The sequence below is a fragment of the Pseudorca crassidens genome, chromosome 1, assembly GCF_039906515.1.
Source record: "Pseudorca crassidens isolate mPseCra1 chromosome 1, mPseCra1.hap1, whole genome shotgun sequence".
NCBI lineage: Eukaryota > Metazoa > Chordata > Mammalia > Artiodactyla > Delphinidae > Pseudorca > Pseudorca crassidens.
The window spans coordinates 34,985,320-35,003,244 of NC_090296.1; the positions used below are offsets into that span (position 1 = coordinate 34,985,320).

At 49.1% G+C, this 17,925-nt stretch overlaps 1 protein-coding gene and 1 long non-coding RNA gene across 3 annotated transcripts in view; one reads left to right on the forward strand and one right to left on the reverse strand.

The window, feature by feature from the left end:
* Window positions 1-80: 80 nt before the first annotated feature.
* LOC137222076 (uncharacterized) lies at window positions 81-7,526 on the reverse strand. 2 transcript variants are annotated; one of them, XR_010942297.1, is made up of 4 exons: window positions 6,793-7,522; window positions 2,752-2,889; window positions 1,080-1,931; window positions 81-987 (listed from the first exon to the last, which is right to left on the reverse strand). It is a non-coding gene; the product is annotated as an uncharacterized lncRNA (long non-coding RNA). The 2 variants fall into 2 exon arrangements; XR_010942288.1 differs by having other exon boundaries at window positions 81-1,931; window positions 6,793-7,526.
* Window positions 7,527-7,622: 96 nt separating this feature from the next.
* Window positions 7,623-17,925, forward strand: part of TMEM229B (transmembrane protein 229B) — a 40,093-nt gene continuing 29,790 nt past the window's right edge. Inside the window, exons 1-2 of the mRNA XM_067732800.1 lie at window positions 7,623-7,844; window positions 10,460-10,597. The gene's annotated coding sequence lies outside the window, so the exon portion shown is untranslated. The remainder of the gene's footprint in view (window positions 7,845-10,459; window positions 10,598-17,925) is intronic.

Sequence of the window (17,925 nt, forward strand, 5' to 3'; positions counted from 1 at the left end):
TTCATTACTTAATGTCAAGTGAAACAATTTCTAGAAAAGTATAATATAATTGACTTTATGTAAAACTATATGTATAAAACTATATATATGTAAATATGGGTAGAAGACTTTTTCTGCCAAATATTAACAATGATTATCTTTGGGTGTAGAAATTTGGTGTAACGTTTTTAGTTTTTGCTTTGTTCTTTTTATGTTATGTGAATGTTTTATAAGGAATATGAATCATTTTTCTAATAAAGCTATTAAAATGTTTTAAAAATATTGATCTCATCAGTAAAGTAGAAAACTGAGATTCAGAGAAGTTGACAACTAACTCAATAAAGCCACAATCTGCCACTCGGAGAACCAGAATTTGCCCTCATAACTTCCCATCTTTCAAGTTTAATGCCAACTCACGGTCTCCAGCTGGTGAAGATCCTGGGCAGGGATTTGGCAAGGGGGCGAGCTGAGGACCAATGCCGAGATCAGAGGGGACTCACACGCTTTTGATATTGCCTGGGTCCTGTTACCTCTTCACAGCAATTAAGCTATGACCACGACAGCAACTGGATTCCTATTATACACCATGTTCTTGTGGTCTGGAAGTTGTCCAGGTCTTGAAGGAACAGACACAAGTCTGGGGACAGAGTTAAGTTAGGCCTAGTTCTAATCCAAGCCCCTTTTACATCTTGCAAGGGAAATGTCGTATTCAGCCGTGGTCTCCACTTGAGGAAAGAAGGAATGTGAAGCTAGCTGGGTATAGTCCAGAGGCTTGACTTTGTGAGATTCTGGGCGGGAGCAGCATGGCGGATGATTTTAGGGAGCAAGTCTGGAGCCCCTGTTCCTTCCCTGTACCCCTTCTCACTCCTCCACACTCAACCACGTTTATCCTGGACTGCAGCACCAGAGACCCTCGTGAACCTTCCTTTGACATTCTTAGAGTTTCAGGCCATCATCCAGCTCCATTCAGTTAGGACGGGGGTGGGACCCACCGGGTCCAATGTTTTCCTACAACATGAATTTGGACTTAAATAGTTAAAGCTCCAGGATATGGTGTAGTGTTAATCTCCCATCATACAACTGCCCACAAGGGCACTTACCAGGTCAAGATGAGGCCTCGAGCAACCAGTTCCCTTCTTAGCCTGTGCACTCTGAACAGACATGCAGGTCCAGAACAAAGCACTTATCCCCTCTGTGGTCTTCCTTTTTCCGTTGGGAACCCCACTATTGTTCCTTCTCTGTCTCTGTACTCCTCTGCTGTATTCCCCGGGGAGATCACAGCTCTATACCTGACATTACTGCTCACAGATATGGAAAAATCCACTAAAGATGGCAATACCCCTTCCCAAGTCTGTACTTGCTGAAGGGCACAAGAGAAAGCAAACCCTTGACCTAAGCCGTGGACAAGAAAGAAGGGTAAAGAGTCTCTTGACAGAAAGAAGTGTATAAATTTGTAAATACTAGTCAATTTTGAGCCAGTGCCTGAGAGTTTACTTTACAAATCAAGTGTGGTAGAGATAAAGCTTGGCATGGAAACAGCTCCATCTGAGAACACAAATAATCACATGCCCTTCCACGGGAGGTACAAAATTGAAGTCACTAGGAGCATCGGGTAATATTGAGTTAGAGACTGTTGTGTATTGTTCCCATATCCATATGCTTAGGTCTCAATCTTTTCACCACTATGACCCTAATCCTTAGCATGCTGCATGGTACATTAAGGTTGTTAAATTGAATAACAATTTCCTTGAAGTCAGGATTCCAGTCCTCACAACAGCACAGGACTAGAGAAGAGAAGACATTAAATATATAACTTCTTAATCAGTTAGCATCTAAGACTAATAGGACACCTCACCTGAACTAATTCCCCAGACAAGATGGAGTCCCTGACATCATCAACCCCTCAGGCTTACACAACCTTTCCCAAAGGTGGCAGAGTTCTCCTAGAAGGGCTAGGACAAAGGGGGTAAAAAGAATTGAAACAGATTTTATCCTACCCTCGGTGATACAATCCCAATACCACCGCCCCACCTACCCCCATTCCCCCCTCCCAAGCTGGGCTGCTTCTCAGCCAGCTCCTATGGGACAACTCTTTTGTCTCAGATCTACAAAAAGCAAGATTCTCCCACTCTAACCCAGCTCAGGACCTAGTGGGGCCAGGAATTGGGTCTTGGATGAGATGTTGTGATAGAATTTCTTAACCTATTAATGTTGCTGAGTCCTAAGATATCCTTCTGCAATCACTGCGTCAGGCTGAAATTTCTCTTTGAACTGATATAGTGAAGTTGGGACAGGCACCCAGTGTCCCCCAGGCAGAAGGGCTTAGATAGCAGCATAAAAGCTTTTAGTTGCAAAGCCTTCTCATAACCAGGCTCGCCTTAACAATACTCCTTTGTCCCCCCTCAGACGACTAAGCTCCTTGTATCCTGGCAAAGGGAGGCACGGAGGGGAGGTGACTATCTTGGAGTTTGGTTTCTAATCTCCAGGGCAGAAATTCTTTCAAATTTGCCCAGCACCTGGGCTGACTGCTGAGTGGGAAATGAGAGCAGCTGCGGATGGGGCTGGCTCTCCCCATGATTCCCAAGTTTCATAATCAACTCTAGCCCTCCCCAAATTTACAACCTTCACAGTTAAACTCACACTTACAGCTGTGAAGTAGTGTAGTTCCAATGTATGTTCATATTTTCACTTTGATTTCTTTTAGCATTGGCCTCCCCCCCCCCCCTTAATTTACTGCTAGTCTCATGAACCTGCACTCATTTTCCAGGCTACCTTACTGCACACATGTTAATGTCGTAATGCTTTATGGGTGAATTCATATTATCACAGAATGGTGAGTTCCTCATTTTCAGGCTCGAGGCGTTCATGAATACTGCATAGTTCTTATCCACTGCATTTTCTTTTTGATGACTGAAAAAAAGAGAGAGGACATGACTTTTAAATATCCCTAAAGTAGGAACAGACATTATTTTGAGAGCTCTGTGACAAGTACGCACCCCTTTCCCACATGGACATGTTGGGTAGCAAACCTTCTGATAAAACTGCAGTCAACTTGACCATTTCCCTGGGGCCTGATGCCTCTTCCCCCTCCACTGGTACCACTTTCCACTCCTCAGAGGCATTTAATAAACATTCAAGGACATCCTTAATAACCTATTGCACCTGCTTCCCTATCACTGGTTCATCCATCCCTGAGCACAGCTCGCAGCTGTGCAAAGTCCCTAAAACGTTGGCCTGTCTCTAGCTCTATACTCACCCCAGCACGAGCAGTGATTTTTGTCAACAGTCTAGGCCTTCCTGTCCCAGTACTTTTCAGAGCTTCCTGTTACTTTCTGAAGGCTTCTGTGCTTCCCCCTTCACCTTTTCTCATGGCTGAGAACTTTACGGGGCCCCGAGTCAGGTGTACATTTCCTGTGCTCCTTGCTTCCCCCATACCATGGACATTCCCTTTTCCGGGGATGCCTAGCAACCTCTCCTTTCCTTTGGGTAACGGTAACAGCACTTTGATTTCTCTGTCTTACCTCTCAGTTGTGATGTGGGGTGCTGATAGAGCTTACATCCGGGTATCCTGCTGGCCCTTCCCTGGCCAAGACGTGGATGCATGACTGAACTTAGGCAAATTTGATTCTTACACTTGAGCAGAAGTGATAAAAAGATTGAAGTCCCTTTGTTCCGGCAGCAAGGCCCTGAGGAGGCTCTCAGTTACTTCCCATTCCCTGGACTCCCAAAGCTGTCCTGGTCCTAGCCTTTTCAAGTCTGTTCTGCCCGCATTCCCTCCAAATCTGTGAGCCACCTGGTCATAGCCTGGCAATAAATTCCTTTTAGACTTAAGATAGCTAAAGTCAGTTTCTGTTGCTTGCAGCCAAAGAATCCTAAATGGTGCAGGTTCATACTCCTCAGCCTCTTGATGCCTCTTTCCTTCCTATTTCAAGAAAAGGCTTTTACAAAGAGATTCCTTCCCCCCACACCCACCCATTTTCAAACTCCAGCAGATTACCTTGACCTCCTCTCTTACTGCCAAGACCATATCTTCTGGAAGACAAGAACTTTTCTGCCCTTCCACTAAGCACACCATCTAGAAAGCAGAAGCACTTGTCCACCATAAGTAATTTTCATGATGACTTTCAAGGGAAAGTTTCTTTTCTTTCTGTTTCAAAGGGAACAGAAATATTTCTGTATGCCTCTTCTGGAGGACTGGTTCCCTGGGGGTTCCCCCAGTTCTTTCTCACCCAACTTATTTTCCTGATAAGCCAGTCCAAATAATTCCAAGCTCAAGATCGCCTTTGACTTCAATGCTTCCTCGGCCCCTACCTCACTCCTCTCTTTCTTATCACAGCATCTGGGACAGACTATACATAGTTCTCTCTCGGCCTCCAACTTCCATGCTCCAGCTCCCTCCTTCCTGGTCCTTCCTGCTCTGGCTGCTGGCCCAGTCCCTCCACTGAAATCACCCTCTGGAGCAACATCTCTCCTGACTTGTAGTCAGAGGGCAACCCCCAAAGAACCAGTCCTCTCTAATGAGCATACAGAAGTGTTTTTCTGGTGCCCCTTGAAAGTCATTGAGAAAACTACTTATGGTGGACAAGAGCTACGGCTTTTATGGAAGGTTTGCTTTGTAGAAGGGCAGAAAAGTTCTGCCTGTCTTTCAGAAAATATGGTTAAGAACCTAACATATTCAAGGCACTTTAGAAACACAAAGACACTTGAAAGACTGTCTTTTTCCCTGCCTAGTGGTAGAACAGAAAGAAGATGGTGAAGAGAAAGACCATTAGTTGCCTGTGGTGGCAGGGAATTCAAACTACGTGTGTGTTCCTGGCACTGTGCTATGGTCCTAACACGCATCATCTCGTTTGTGCTTGCAACCGCCATGGGGTTGAGTTTTATCGCCATTTCCATTTTGCAGATGAGGAAATAGGCTCAGAAAGCTTAAATAAACGGCCTTAAGACATCTGGCTGGGATGTGGGGTCTGAACTCAGATGCAAGTTGCTCTGATAAGACAAGAAGTCAAAGGGCTGGCATCCTTTGGCGCGTGTTAGTGCGGTGGGGCTTGCTTTGCCCCATGGCCCTCCACCTTGAATCTATACTTGAATCACTGGAACCACTATCATGGTGCCTACCTTCACCCAGGGCCACCCCGCCCCAACCCATTCCCAGAACACCGCATGCTTGTCTCAGCATTCTTTGGGTGAAAAGCCAGGGGACTCACTTGCTGCTACAGATGCTATTTTTAGGTCTGCTTCTGCAACAGACAGCTCTGTCCTGTACACACCTGATCTTATTTGAAATCTTCTAGGTGCAGATGGAAAGGACCTTGGATGGGGTGCCAGAAGACCTAAGTTTGAACTGCATTCTGCCTTTACTAGCAATATAACCTTGACCATATATAATCTCTCTGAGCCTTGATTTCCTCGTTTATAGAATGGGGATTAAAAACAGCTGCCTTACCCAAAGAGAGAAGATATGTCCATTGTAAGGCATTATATAAATTTTTATTAGGAAGAAATGATTCCTAATTTGGGAATGAGGAAGACCCAGATGATGGAGTTAAGTCCATAGGAGAGCTGGTTACAGGAGAGAGTGACTGATGCCAACTCTTGTGCCTTAGTTCCCAACTCTTCCTTCTTCAGATTCTGTAACTGGCACCTTGGCTTCTATATACTATGGCTTCTATACTAAAATTATAGAGGAAAACATTTTCTTTGACCTCAAAGTTTATTTTTTGCCTCTGATTTCAAAAGAAATTCAAACATTTTTGCTGGCCCCCAAAATATTGTGGGTGCTAGGCACTGCAAAGTACCTAATGGATAAGTCATCCCAAATTCAGATCTTCTGCCTTAACAGACCGCTGTGCTTTCCTCTGAGCAATGCTGCCTCCCCCAGCCAGAAGGGAGTAGGATCAGCGGCCAGCCACAGATTGAGAACCAGAGCAGAACTGGTCCTCCGAGGCAAGGGGGCGCCAGGGAGGTCCCTCTGCAGCAGGTGGGCTTTGCTGCCAGACTTACTGAAGCCTCTTCTTGCCAAGGTGTTTCTGGGAGGGGGCTGTCTCCTGCCTCTCTGACAGTGTTCTAGGACAGCCCACATGCTTCACTGTAGCTCTGGTCGCTTCTCCCCATCCCTGCTTTACCCCCAGCAGAAAACACTTTCCTGTTATTGAAGGCCTACTGTACTGAGGACTCTACATACATTGCTATTGGGTCATCACAATATACTTATGAAATAGGCGAGATTATCTCCATCTTAGAGGAGGAAACTAACTCAGAGAAGCCAAGAGCTCTTGTCACTGGCACCGCATGGCTGTGCACTTCCTCTGTGGGTTTGAGAAACCCAAGACTTAGGATCAGATTAGGTTCGGACTGGAGGACAGCAGCTCAGCTTCTCATCCAGAGTGGGGCAAGGCCAGCTGGATGAACCTCAGGTTCCTTTTCTTAGAAGACTCTGTGCTGCCTTGGACCTCTGAGAGCTCTCTGTCACTGTGGCATGTGACAAAAAGGGGGTGAGGGCTAGGAGGGAAGCAGCCATCAGACCTCACAGATCAGGCCTTGGCACACATATGGTCTGTGTGAGAATTAGAAAAGAGCACCCCCCTGGACGGATTATTTACAAAAAGATACCTTCAGGGGGCATTAGAAGTTGTAAAAATGTCCTTCCCTCTGGGCTGCAGAGCCCAGGGCCAAACCCAGGCTTGGTGTAGGGATTGGGGTTGCATTGCCTTCCTACTCCCTGCGCAGCCTTTCTGCAGGACCCAGGACCCGCCTGAGGGGCCTGTCTTAAGGCAGGGCCCTCTGCCACTGATTTCCCACAGTTCCACATACCAAAATCTCCAGGTTTTTTAGATGACATCCATTATTTTCCACCTTCCAATAGAAGAATCGAGATTGACTTCAGAAGGAAAATCTTATGTTTAATCTTTGTGGTATAAACCAAACTGTGGGCCTTGGACGTTCAGGCTCTGCCTTAGGTAGATTCCGTAACTTCCACAGGGCTCAGTTCTTCCATCTTGAAAATGGGGATAATAAAACTCATCTTGCAGGCCCGTTTCAATGAATGGACGGCACGGAACATTATGCTGGCATATAGTGGGTCTGCAATACCATGTTGACCGTGGCCCTCAGGTAGCTGGGACCTACAGGATACCCACAGTGGACATTGTACACGCAGTCCACACAACTCCTACAAGCTGGGAGCTGAGGGGTCCCGGCTGGTCCTCTCCTCGGGGCTCCTGCAGACACCTCAAACGCAGGCGCGGTGGCAGAAGCTGGGAGGGCCGAGGAGCTCTGCACTGCAGCCACCTGCGCCGCGGCCCGGACCGAGGGCGCGCTTCCAGGAGCCCGGGGCGCCGCCGACTCACGGCGGCGCGAGGCGGTGCGGTCGGCCGGGCAGCGGACCCGGCGGGGGAGCGGGGGAGCGGGCGAGCAAGGAGTTAAGCGGGGCCGGAGGCAGAGCGCTTGTCAGACGCGAGCATGTGCAGTTTGCACCGCATCCGTACTATGGGTGAGTGCCGCCGCCGCCGCCGCCGCCGCCGCCGCCGCCGCTGCCGGCGGCTCCGTTCTGCCCGGGCAGCGGCGACAACAGCCCCCCGACCTCCGCACCGCCGCGGCGGCGGCCGACACACAATGCGGGACTAGGCGCCGCGCGGGAGGACCGGCGGCGTGGGGGAGGCAGGGCCGGCAACTCGGCGCGGGGGGAGCCCGAGCGCCGGGCTTGGGGGCGGGGAGCAGGCGGCGCAGGAGAGCGCCCCGAGCACCGGCGCGGGAGGAGGAGCGGGAGCGAGCAGGGGAGACAGCGCTCCCGGCCGCACCTGCGCCCGGCAGGCGGCCGGCCCTGCCCTGCCCCTGCTCGCGGCCCCGGCCCCGGCCCCGCACCGGTAGGTGCCCCCGATGCCCGCAGAGAGGCCTTTCCGCCGCCGGGAGAGGTGGCCGCGCGGGGCGGGCAGCGCCGAGTGCGGGGGGGCGCGGGCGATGGTGCGGTGATGGGGAAGACCAGGCGACCGGGCTGGGGGCGCTGCCGGATCCCGCTTCCTCTTTGCTTTCGGTTTCGAAGCGGTGCCCCGGCTCGAGAGCGAGCCGCTAATTAGATGGTGCGCCCAGGCTTGGATTCCCTGAGGGGGATGGGCGCACAGGGGGGCGTGTTGGGGAAGGGGGTGCACGCTGGCAACTTTCACCGCCTGAAACAAAGGGGGCTTGGGGAGATGCGAGGGGAAGGGGTCAGCCGGGGATCTCCGGCAGCGGAAGGTTGACATCCCCTCTTCCTCCGGGCGGAGAGCATCCCCTAGGCCGCCTCAGGGGAGCGGAGGGGGCGTCAGGCTGGGTGGAAGCTAGAGAGGCTTGGGAGTGGGAACCACGGACCCTCCTGAGTTTGAGGCTGAGGACTTTTCTGAAGGGGAGGGAACCGTGCCAAGATGAACCCTCTCTCCAGGGTGCATAGAAAAACTAGGTGATGGTGGACTGCACACCTAGGCGTCCTCCCCTTCCCAGCCCCCTGGCTGCCAGCTCTCCATCTGCCCACCCTGATTCCGGTCCTCTGTGGGAGATGCGGGGCTGGGATGGGGACCATTACAGCAAGGGGAAGGCGATACTGGCCTCTTTCCCAGGTGTCTTCCTTTCCCTCTTCCTGTGCCCAGTCAGAAACTGATCCCCTTCCCTTCCTGCCCTGGACTATGTCTCCCTCTTTCTCCACAGTTTCCTTGGGGGGTATGTTTGTTTGTTTGCCTCAGGTACAGAGCTTAGGGTGGCAGGTTGTTCTGACGCCACTTCGAGCCCTCCCAGGAGGAAAAGAGCAGGACCCTGGGGAGCTGTGCCAGCATAACCTTGGGGGCTCAGCTCACCAATTCTCCTGCGTTCTCAGCACCCAGTAGCAAAGGAGCTGTTATTCTGGCCTTCAGACTTGGGTCATCAGGGGGCCTGGGTTTTTCTCTTTGCTGTAACCAGGAAGAGGGGTCAAGGGGAGGGCTGAAGAGCCTTCCCGGGGCAGGGATGGGGGATACAGTGTCTTTCTCTCTAGAAAACAAATGGGCCAGTTTCCAGGTCCCCAGTCCCCGACCTTGTGTCTCCAAGAACAAGGTGCCTCCAGCTCTGATCTGGCTTGCATGTGACCACCGGCTTCCATCCTGTGGCAGGACTGCCCATTGCCTTTCTTCCTCTTAGAAAAGACAGCCCTCTGAGAGTCGGATTTTCCCCCTGGTTGCAAGGCAGTGCTACATCTGCTTGCCTGTGGAGACAGAAGGCACTGGATTGTGTGTGTGGGGGGGGGGGTTTGAACTGCTGGGTGACTCTCCTGTCTGCTCCTGTGACTGAACTAATGCTGTGAGTGGTTGGGCCAGAGGTGGGCCTCCCAGGACACCCTAGAGGAATGGAGGGGTGGGCTGAGATGAGGCTTGGCCTTTCTCCCCTAGGCTTTATATTTGGGGACAGAGTTGAGTAACTGGGGAGACAGTAGAGAGTGGGCCAACTTATTTATCTCATCCTTGGAGGGAAATTACAAGCTGATTTAGTGTTGACTTTGGTCACTTAAAGGTACAGGAGGGAGGGAGCAGTAAAGGATAGCAGGAAAAAATGAAGTCCCCTGAGCTATAGCTCTATATGGCCCTGGACCTTGTGGCTGAAGTCAGATGCAGGTGCTAGACCGGAGAGCACCACCCGCCCCACTTCTAGGGCCCTTTCCCCTCTAAATGGGCAGGGTTGATTATGGCTCAGTTCCCCTTTGGGTTAATCCCCAAGCTATTCTGAGCTGAGGATAATGGTATAGAGGCCTGACCTCCCCACCTCCAGTGGTGAGAGAGGGGCTTTTCCATGGACTGTTACTCAAATGTACTGACCATAGATGGGAAAATGATACTCCCTCCGACTCCCCCTTTTAAAGTGATGAAGCATGAGTTTTTACATTTATAAAGTGACTTAAGTGCCCTGGGTTCTTGAATGAAAGATGTTAAATGAGTTAGGGAGCCTTATACTGTGTTTAATTTCACTTGTATCAGATTCACATACTGTTTCTAAAGGGAAAGCTGTCATTTTGCAGGAAAGGGCTACATTACAGCATTTGTGATAGGGAAAGCTCAGTGTTGGTTTTAAAAGTGTAAGTTTTTAATCAGAAAGGCGCTTGCGGGCAGCAAGTGCTTTTCTGTCTGCCTCTGCTCTCTGGATACCTTCAGGTTACTTCCTAGTAGGGTTTTTTCTGGTAGATGGTGTCCAGCCTGGATGTCGGTGACAGTCACCCTCCAAGCTCTCAGAAGGGTCTCTGATGATGTTGGGGACGCTGATGTTATAAATTGAGACCTGGGTAAGGGCAGTAAAGTGAAGCCGCTTGACCTTATCAGCAGCCGTATCAGATCTGGCTGTCCTTGAGGGAAGGGAAATCTAACCCTGGCACAGCCTGACTGTTTTCAAATTTGTATCTCTTTACTTTCCTCCGCATTCCTCCCCCACCCCCAATTTACAGACAAGGTGGTTTGGGTTATTTTTTTATTTTTACTTTTTGTTCCAGGAACATTCCTTTTAAGGTGTGGATAATTTCTGACTTGTCAAACTCTCAGCTCCCTTTGTGGCAACACCTGGCTAAGGAGGGAATGTCGGAAGGGATACTGATGCTCTGAGCAAGAAGAAACTCAGCCTTACTGACCAGGTGTTCTGCTTCCTCCACCACCACCTCTCAGAAGTCAGAGGCTTTGTATTTGAAAAGTAAAGTCTAAGCTGATTTCTGGGGAAGGGCTGGGAGGTGGTACTTTTGACTGTGGCTTCCATGGAGGGAAACTGAGTCACACTAAGAGTTAGCACACTGGCTGTGGTGTGTGTGAATGTCTGTGTTGGGGAAGTTTTCCTTTCCTGGGATTTAAGAATGTTTACCATTAAGTACCGGAGGAGATCCACTGGTTACACTTTTCCATCATGAGATAAAGATGCACTGATAGAATTTAGGTACCTATGTGTTTGATTTCAAATGTACATTTGCCTCAGACTTTGAGCTGTGGGATGTGTCATGCTGCTGTGATTCAAGGAAAAGGAAGGGGTTTTCACCCCTGCAACTCACAGCCATAGATAGAACTGAGGCTGAATAAGGAATCTATCCCATTCTCTGTCCCATTCCCAGATGAAAAAGAGAATCTGCTCCCTTCCCTTTGCTCACATCCATCCTGCAGGTGTGAACTCCCACTCTGCTTCGCCCTAAGGCTATCCTCAATGTTCATTTTAACATCAGTTCCTTTATGTATAGATCTGGTGGGGTCGAGGTCACAGAGTGAGTGCCATTGGCCCCCTGGTCCCTTAGAGGATGGTTCTGAAAGGTAACTTTCCACCCTCCCCGGATGTTGGTGCTTCTGCCTTTGGGGTCGGTCACCATCAAGTCTGGCAACTCGAGGAGTAACCAAAGTCATTGCCAATTCCTGTTTCTGAACATCCAGCTCCCCATTGTTCTTTACTCTGCTTGCTCCCCAACAGGGAGTTTGATACCCTTTGAGGGCTCTTGGCTCTCAGTGTGGCTGGTATTATAGAGGGACAGCATCCTTGGAATTAGGGCAGACAGTCTACATGGGCAGGACTTGGGTCCTCAGATCGCTCCTTTTTGCTGCTCACTCTGGAAGCATGGCAGTTAAAACAAAGTAAGACCTGCATTGTTAAATCCTAACTTACCATAGGGAGATCTAATAAATCGGGGGCGTAATTGGAGAGGGCTCTTTCTGCCATTCCTTTCCACGTCAGAAGCCCTGCATTCAGGACACACTGGATTAGCCATTTCTGACTGCTTTCGTAGTTGGACTTGAATGACGAAGGCCTTCTAGCTGGTTCATTCATTTGTTGTTTCCTTTCAATTTTTTTTTTTTTTTTTTTTGCGGTACGCGGGCCTCTCACTGCTGTGGCCTCTCCCATTGCGGAGCACAGGCTCCGGACACGTAGGCTCAGCGGCCATGGCTCACGGGCCCAGCCACTCCGCGGCATGTGGGATCTTCCCGGACCAGGGCACGAACCCGTGTCCCCTGCATCAGCAGGCGGACTCTCAGCCACTGCGCCACCAGGGAAGCCCTCCTTTCAGTTTTTAAGAGGCACTCCTGTCACGTGAGTTTCTGGAATGGTCCGTTTTCATCAGAAAGGTCACTTACCCTGAGTTTTCCTAAGGCCTTGACACCAGCCCCGAGCTAGGGATGCCAGCCAAGAAGGAGATTAAAGGGCCACAAAGAGAGGATTCTTTTCTGGAGTTCTGGAGTTCTTTGGAGCAACGTTGGGGACCACTGCCAGCCCCCATCTTCTTTTCCATAGCTATCCTTGGCCAGACTCCATTTAGTCTTCAGTCCCTAGGACCCACACCCCGCCTCATTCCCGATCAGAAAAGCCTTTCTAAAGCCAGGAATAAGGCAGCCAGGTCGGTGGTCTTACTTTCATCTACCTTCTGAAAGCAAATATGGACGAGAAATATTGTCACCAGTGGGAAACAGAAGCAACGGCTCCAGACTTTCATTTTGTAATTGTGTTTTTGCCTGCCACAAACAAGGAGATGACCTTCCTATGCTGATCTGTAGATGCCTTAAAGCTTTCATATAGCCTGCCCAGTTTCCAGCACATGGCGAGTACCTATTACATCATCAGCTGTGGTACTTGGATATGATCAGAGACCCAGATTTCTAGGCTGTTGGGCAATGCTGTTGTTTGTGCAGGAGCTGATGGTTGGCGAAGGCTTCCAGAATTAGGAAATCCGGGATCCCTCCCTGACTCACTCGTGTGACCTTGGACAGCCCATGTCAGCCCTCTGGGATTTAATTCCACACAAGGAACTTCAGCTGGCTTCAGTGAACATAGCAATAATAATGACGACAGCCACTGTTTATTGAATACTTACTATATGCCAGGCACTGGGCTAAGCACTCGATAAAGAATAAAGTCACTGCCCATGTCACACAGCTAGCAAGAGTCCAAATTGGGATTTAAACTGAGATCTGTCTGATGCTACTGTGTTCAGTAGCCTTGGATAGCATGGTGGAACAAACGCTGGGGAGGAAGTAAAGTGGAGGTGGTGTTAGTTAAAGTATAGGAAGGAGAGCTGGTGTGGATTAAACACAGCTACTTAAAAGGAGATGAAAATTGAGATTCTTCTTTGAAAAACAATATCCTGACGAATGTTTGGGAAGAGAGGGGTCGGTACCCTGCACTGGGGAAGCAGACCAGATGGCCTGGGATTTGCTGTAAGAGGACCAGACTTCTGCTTGGCATAGGGATATGTCTCATAAACCCCATTTCATCTGGATGCCAGATTTTTCTCTTGCTTGATAGGCTGTCTGGGCAGCATTTTGCCTTCTGTCACCCTCCTTCCACTAGTCATAGTAGTTCATCTTAGCAGATTCTTGACTCCAGGCCTCGTCCTCCAACCTAGTTTCTGGGCCTTCCTTCCCCTGCCCGTCATTATGGTCCAGCTGTGGAGACCCTGATTATGACTCCTGGTCCCAGGTATACTCTGCAAAGTACGGTAAGCATTGGACCATCCTGTTCTTCTGAGGAAGTACTTGTGGCCGCTGATTACTCCATTCAAAGGTGACCGGCCAGTTCATCGGGATGGTCCTCAACTCTTTTATCCTTGTTTGTTCTAGGCAAGTTAACTCTGGGGCTTTCCTACCACTGTGACGTGTTTGTGGAAGAGGAATGAAGATTGAGGTGGTGGGCTGCGGGAGGGGAGCTGACCTCCTTTGAGAGTTACCATGACGGTGTATAATGGAGCGTTGTGCTGGGGTCTGGGGACTTTGTTTGGTTCTTGTCTCAGCTCATGTGACATGAGTTCGTTTCCTTGTCTGTAGAATGAGAATGTTGGAAGAGATATTCTCTAACACCTCCTGCAGCCATCATGCTTGGGTCATCTAGTAGAATCTGGATAATTTGGTTTTTTCTCAAACGATAACTCAGCTGGTCTGGAGTTGGAGGAAGTCACAGCTGGGAGAGCAGAGGTGGGGTTGAAGGAGAAAGAAGCCAAATTGGAAGTGAGGGGACTAAGATACAGTTGGAGCAAGTCCCTTCTTGGGAAGGGGGACTAGGTTGGATCATTCCTCGTTTGTTTAAAGGGGGCAGCCGAGAGGTGGCGTCTGTTCACCCTTATACACGCCATCTCCTAAATGATGAGGTACACCCCTTGTATCTTGTCTTAAAACTTCAACTTTACCCCGCCCCCGTCCTTCCGCTTTCCCCAAGTGAAGGCAGCAGGGAAGTTGTGCCTGGTGTATGTCTTAGAGTCTGCACTTACATGTGGCTGATGCCAGGGCCTGGTTCAGTCCAGGATCCTCCAGGGCTCCGGGACCGGAGGACTTTGACTGATGCCTTCCGACTGACTCAGAGTCAATGAGAACGTATCTCCCCCTGCTGCCCTAGCTCCACTTAAAAGAGCAAGATCATACTATGAGCTCAGCCTAGGAACTCGTGAAATTGGGCCGCCTTGATTTCCCTTTGCGCAAGCCATTTGTCCAAGGATTCTGTTCTCCATCGGTACGTCTTCTGTTTTAATTTCATCGTATTCAAGGTTGGGGAGAAAATGAGTTCCCATTGAACCCACCAAACCCATCTTTTCTGTCCCTACCTGCCTTGCTTTATTCCTGAGTTCCTTATTGCCCTATAGCAGTGATTTCTAATGGTGGTTACCATACCACTGGGAATATTGAGAGATGATTTTAGTTGGTAAAGGGACAAACATTTCATTTCAATAGCTATGTTTCTAATGAATGTAAAGAAACATGACTCATTGGGATGACTTAACTCACTAACACGACTTAATTGTGTCTCCTGCTGGACCTTTATGTTGATTCAGTGGGATTAGTTGTTTCCCTGCCGTGGGAGGAAAACTCAATCAGGCCCCATCACTTTCTGGGTCATTCTTAGGCGGTAGGAGGTCCTGTGGTCACTTTAAGTCACAAACGGTCTCAATTCAGTACTTAATACATCCAGTCCTTTGTCACTGGCCTGAGAGGGACAGGAAAGGGCTTACTTGGCCAGCACTGTTGTCTGCCAGCTCCCAGCTTCCTGGGCTTGGCAGGTACTTAATGCTGAGTCTCTTCTTGTGGCCACGTTCATGGGTTTCTCAGACACTCTTCCCCCACATTTGCTGGGACCATTTACTCCTGGTTGTCTTGAAAAGAGCAAATTATCCACTATTCTAGATCACTGTTCTCTCCTCAGCCCCTAAAATCCGCGATTCACCTCCAGCCTCTTCCGGCTAAGGTCCTTCTGTCTGTCCAAGTGGCCCTCCTGGACAAGACCTGCTCTGATCTCTTGCCAGCCCTCACTTGCTTGTGGCCCACTTTAGCCCAAGGAGACAATCACACATCCTCTGGCGCAGTGAACCTGGGAATGCAGGCCCATCCCCCAGCTCAGCCGGCTCCCTTGGCTCCGCCCACAGCAGATGGCCAGCTTTTGTCTCACACCTTGTGTGTCTCAGGTATAGTCAGATGCCAGTCCACCCTGTCCTTTCAGTTGCAAGGTCAGATATCAGATTTCCTGGGTGGTTCTTTTGGAGGCCCTCTTACCAGCTTGGGAGCGTCCTACCTGTTGTATTCACTGCCTTAGTTAACACTTTTGATGGACCCTCTTGTTACGTATCATCAAAACCACAGCTGTCACAAGAAGCCCAGGATTTCATGGATATTATAGCTTAGGATAAGGCTACAGTACCTATATAACTACAAATTTAACTTAAATTAACAACAACTAACATTTATTGAATACTTAAAATGAATGCCAGGTACTGTTTTCAGGACAGTAAACACTCTTTCATGTAACTCTTACAAGGGAGGTACTTCTTTATTTCTGTTTTACAAATGAGTAAACTGAGGCAAAGAGAGATTAAGCAGCTTGTCCAAGGTCACACAGTTGGCATCAGAGCCCGGATTCAGATGGAAAGAATCTGACCCCAGAGTGGGCTCATTTAAATAGCCATGCTCTGCCTCTTCCTAGAGGGTTGTGGGCAGCCATAAATCATGAAGGCAGAACCCAAATGATTGGGAAATGTGGCCTTAGGACATAATTGTAAGTTCTTCACTCTGGCATTTAAGCTCTCTACCTTTACCTGCTCTTTACCTGCTTTTCTAACTGCTCGTTCTGTGCCCTTCACCAGAGCCTAACCCACATGCCCAACTCACCCGCCATGCAGCCGCCCGCCCCGCCCCATACCTCATTATTTCCCTGCCAGGAGGTCCCTCCCCTGCTTTGCTGCCTCCCCAAATTACAGTCCTTGTAGAAGTCGGAACCCATCTTTGCTGCAAAGGTGTGTTTGACCAAAACCACTTCCGCTGGGACCTTTTACAACTCTTTTCATTTCCTCACTAAACTGGCAATTATGATGTGCTTTTATGCAGAGAGCAGTGAAGAGCAGTTTTAGCACACCTGAGTCTGATCTCTCTGTGCCACTCACTTCCTGTTTCTAACTCGTGCAAGGCCTTCACCCTCTCTGAACTTCGGTTTCATCATTTTTAAAGTGTGGGTGTGGATTAGCCCTTTTCAGATTCCAATATTCAATGCTTTTTGGTCACCTTCCAGTCTCCTCTAACCTTTCAGCTCTTGAGGGCTGGACCCGTGTCTAGTATGTCTCAGTACAGCCCAGGACTCTGTACAGGCTTTTACACACACACAGTATTTAACAATGTCGGTTGGTTGGTTGGCTGGTGGGAAATGCTTTACGTTTGCTCTGGGCTTGACTGACTTTTAGAAATCGCCTTCCTCTGGGTGATCACTGCTGAGGACCGTTGCAGCTCTCTTTTCTGTACAAGTTTATAACAAAAGTTTTGGGTCCAATCTGCCGCCTTTTTTCTTTAAGAGACGTAATGTAATGCTATTCAGGCCCACACTTTTTTATCTGCAGTTTCAAAATTCAAAACATTCTAAAACCAAAAGGCTTTTCTTTAACTCGTGTGATGACAAATCCTGACCTGGACGAACATGAGGCCACCGGCAGTCTCTTTACTAGGCAGAGTGTGAATATTCATAGATCTGGCTGCAGAAATGTGCATGTGTTTGGGGGTGCTGCCCCCAGACCCTGCTGTGGGGATTATGTAATCTACTGGATGTGCTCTACATTACCTTAAAAAAAAAAATCTAAACAATTCTGAATGCCAAGGGTTTGGGACCAGAGATTGTGGTTCTGTGCGGTATTTCTTCAGAGATGCTATTGGCAGTAAGTGGTGGATAGGTCCTTGGAATGCGGGACTGTGCTAACATCACAGACCCTCACGTGACCTCGCCTCCTTGGCCTTGCTCTAATCTTGGCCCTGGTTCCAGTATGATAGCCCACGCCTTGGTTTTCCAATCTGTTTTTTTAAAATATTGCATTATGATATAATTTATCTTGATTAGTAAGTCTTCTTGGCACCTCCTTAAGTTTTGTGCTGAGGCAAGTGTGACTTCTCCCTCACCCTAGTCCCAGCCCTGCTTGACTCCTAAAGCAAGAAGGCTTCCCTGTTGCTGCTGTGGCATCTCAGGGATGAACTGATGTGTCCTCAGGGTGGGAGTGACTGCTGGGTGTATGTACGGTCACTTTAATCCTGGGATTGGGGGTGGGGGGAAGGGCCCTGTTGGCCCCCTGGCTGAGTCAGCTCTGCAGAGGGACTTGTAAACTCGTTCCTAGATGCATGTCCTACATCTGGGTGTTTCTTCAGAGCCCAAGTGAGCCAGGTTCCTCTACTTCCTTCTGGGAAGGGATGCAGTAACTCATTTGAGAGTCAATCTGCTTGTTAATCCCTACGGCTGCTTCAACCTGACATTTTAAAATTAAAAACAGAAAAAAAAAAAGACACACACACACACACACACACACATACAAGTGTTCCTGGAAGAACATGAGAACAACAGAAGAATGTACAGTGGTGGAATCTAAAGTGTTCTATTGTGTTTTCTTCATTTTTTTTTGATGAGGAAACCAAGAGGAGAGGTAATAGAGTTGTGAGGGTTAGTGGAAGAGCCAGGCTCAGAAAGCCCTGTTTCCAGGTCTCCCAT